The following is a 2613-nucleotide window of genomic DNA, read 5'->3' as shown; positions in this document are numbered from 1 at the left end:
GCCGAGCAGGGACTTAACAAGATGAGGCAACCTCTGGGCAGCAAGTAGGCATGTAATGAGGGAACGATGAGAGAGAGGAAAGAAAGAACATATCAGAAAGAAAAACAGTGGAATTATGGAGAGAAAAACACTGATGGAAAGAGACAGAGATTTAAAGAAAGTCTTCATACTCAGTGCAACATATACAGTATAGTTCATAAACCAAACGGAAACATGACAGACGGTCTGTGGCGCTCTGTAGACACATGACACATGTAGAGCATGTGCTCTCCTCATTAATGGACAATAACTCATCAGACAGAGCCAAAGTTAGTGTACTGCCTGTCTGTAAAACTATATTAGTCAGTGACTGAGCGCCACACACAACGTTGTCACCCTCTATAAATACTGAAGCAGGAGTCCTCCACTGATTGCTTTGGGCTGAGCCTCAAGCTGATGATGGCAGTAAAGTATAATGTACAATATATGTGTATATGTACATTAAAGGAATTGTTTGACATTTTGGGAAATACACTAACTGGCTTTCTTGCTGAGTTAGATGAGAAGGAGAGACACAATTCTCACATCCATACCATAAATATGTAGCTAAAGTCAGTGACCAGTTAGCTTACCTTGGCATAAAGAGTGGAAACAGGGAGAAACAACAGTAACAAAACCTACTTAACATCACCTCTAAAGCCAATTTATTAACATGCTATATGTTGTTTGTTTAATATGTAAACTGAACTGTATAAATGACATGCAGTGGTTTAATGTGTGGATTATCTGCTGGACTGTTTATTGGCTCGGTGTAAAACCCAGGAAGCAAGGCTACTACACCAGGCCAAAGAAATAGTGCAGCACATAACCCCCAACAATGTGTGATATTCACATTTTCGTGTTTGTACGGATTAAATAAATGAGATATATAAAATGTTAATTACTGAGCTTCAGAGATGCTGGTTGGTGGATTTTATTACCTTTGGACAGAGCCAGGCTGGAGGTGTTTCCAGTCTTAATGCTAAGGTAACTAGCGTCTGGCCACAGCTACATATCAACAATACAGACGAGAGCTATAGCATGATTCTACTCATCAATCTGCTGATAAAGTGAGAGAACCATTAATCTCCTCAGTTGTCCTGTTTTGAAGCAATGACCCCTCCTCCTCCTCCTCCTCCTCCTCCTCCTCCTCCCCCTCTTCCCATGCTGTCACTCTCCCAGCCTGCACCTGTCAGATTAGTCTCACAACCTCAGCTGCCACTCCATATGATACGCCTCCTTACTGCCCAGAGCCGGCATGTCATCTCACTTTGCATGTATTTATGCGTCTGTGAGTGTGTGAAAAGGGGAAACTAAAGACGCAGTGCAATCCCACGCAAAATGTGGGTGTGAGAGTGTGGTTGCTGGTTCCCAGTGTCCCCTTCATGTTGCAGCAGGATGTGGCTTGATATCATTAATGCACAAACAAACACCTCCAAATCACTGGATCATTTGCATTCCCATAAAATAAGACCTAACTGTGAGTGGATGGAGAAGAGAGGTTTGCAGCTCCAGTGTCTGATAATATTTTAGACCAACAGCACCCTGGCAGCTGTTTTGATCACCTGGTCAAAGGTGTCATGGCTGCCATGCTGTGCTCCTGCTTGTCTGAGACTGCAGTGGAAAACAGTTTTGGAAGCCTGTGAGAAACTGTGACAACATTGCCACTAATCACTTCCACCAGCTCACATCATGCACCAGGGTGAAGGCAGGATGGAAGTCCTGGGGGTGGGGTGGGGTTGGGGTGGAGTGGAGTGGGGGCTTGGGGGAAGGCTCTTCCATTGAAAGCCTCCCTGGTAGATGGACTGGAGCAGCTGAGGCGACAAGCATGTGACTAGGGAGAGAAATAATAAGCATCATGGCAGTTTGTAGCTGTGTCAAGTACCTGGAGATTAGCAACGCAACTCCGGAAAAGAGGCTACACTTCTTTCAAAATAAGAGAGTCAGGCCTATGCAAGACTTGGAAGAAGAGAGGCAGGAAATAGGCTATTCAAACAAACAATTACTATACTAAATAATAATACGACAGTGTGACTTTGCTGAATATACTCAAAATGTACTAGTATGACAGCACATCCAGTGGTTTGGCATGGTAGCCCCCTGTGTGTGTGTGTGTGTGTGTGTGTGTGTGTGTGTGTGTGTGTGTGTGTGTGTGTGTGTGTGTGTGAAATTGTAAAGTGTTAAAATTGCTACATAAATGCAGGCCATTTACCATTGCATTTATTCAACTTGTCATTATGGGCAGCAGATCTGTATTCACGTTTTCACAATGAGGTGGCGTGTTTTCGCTGTAGACTGGAGTTAACTAAATCCTAAGGACTTTATTCTGAAAGATGCAACCGGAAATTGGGTCTCAATAGTCTACCTTGACTTGGTATTGGCAATTTTTCTATGACTTAGCGCACTGAACGAGTAAAAAACAGCTGGAATTAAGCAGGAGCAGCATTTTACGAGTCCAGATTGTGTGAACAGTCCATGACAGAGACGTCAAGACAATAGGTGTGTGTGTTTGCGCGTGTGTGTGAGAGAGAGACGCTGTAGCCTACGTCTAAAAGGATTTAATAAAGTGTCCCCCCCCCCCCCCCCCCCCCCCCA

Source organism: Seriola lalandi, unplaced genomic scaffold (assembly GCF_002814215.2).
Source record: "Seriola lalandi dorsalis isolate HSWRI2012SDOR001 ecotype SW California unplaced genomic scaffold, Sedor1 jcf7180002054690, whole genome shotgun sequence".
NCBI classification, from domain to species: Eukaryota; Metazoa; Chordata; class Actinopteri; order Carangiformes; family Carangidae; genus Seriola; species Seriola lalandi.
The sequence above is the reverse complement of the archived record's forward strand: the minus strand, read 5'-3'. Positions refer to the sequence as shown.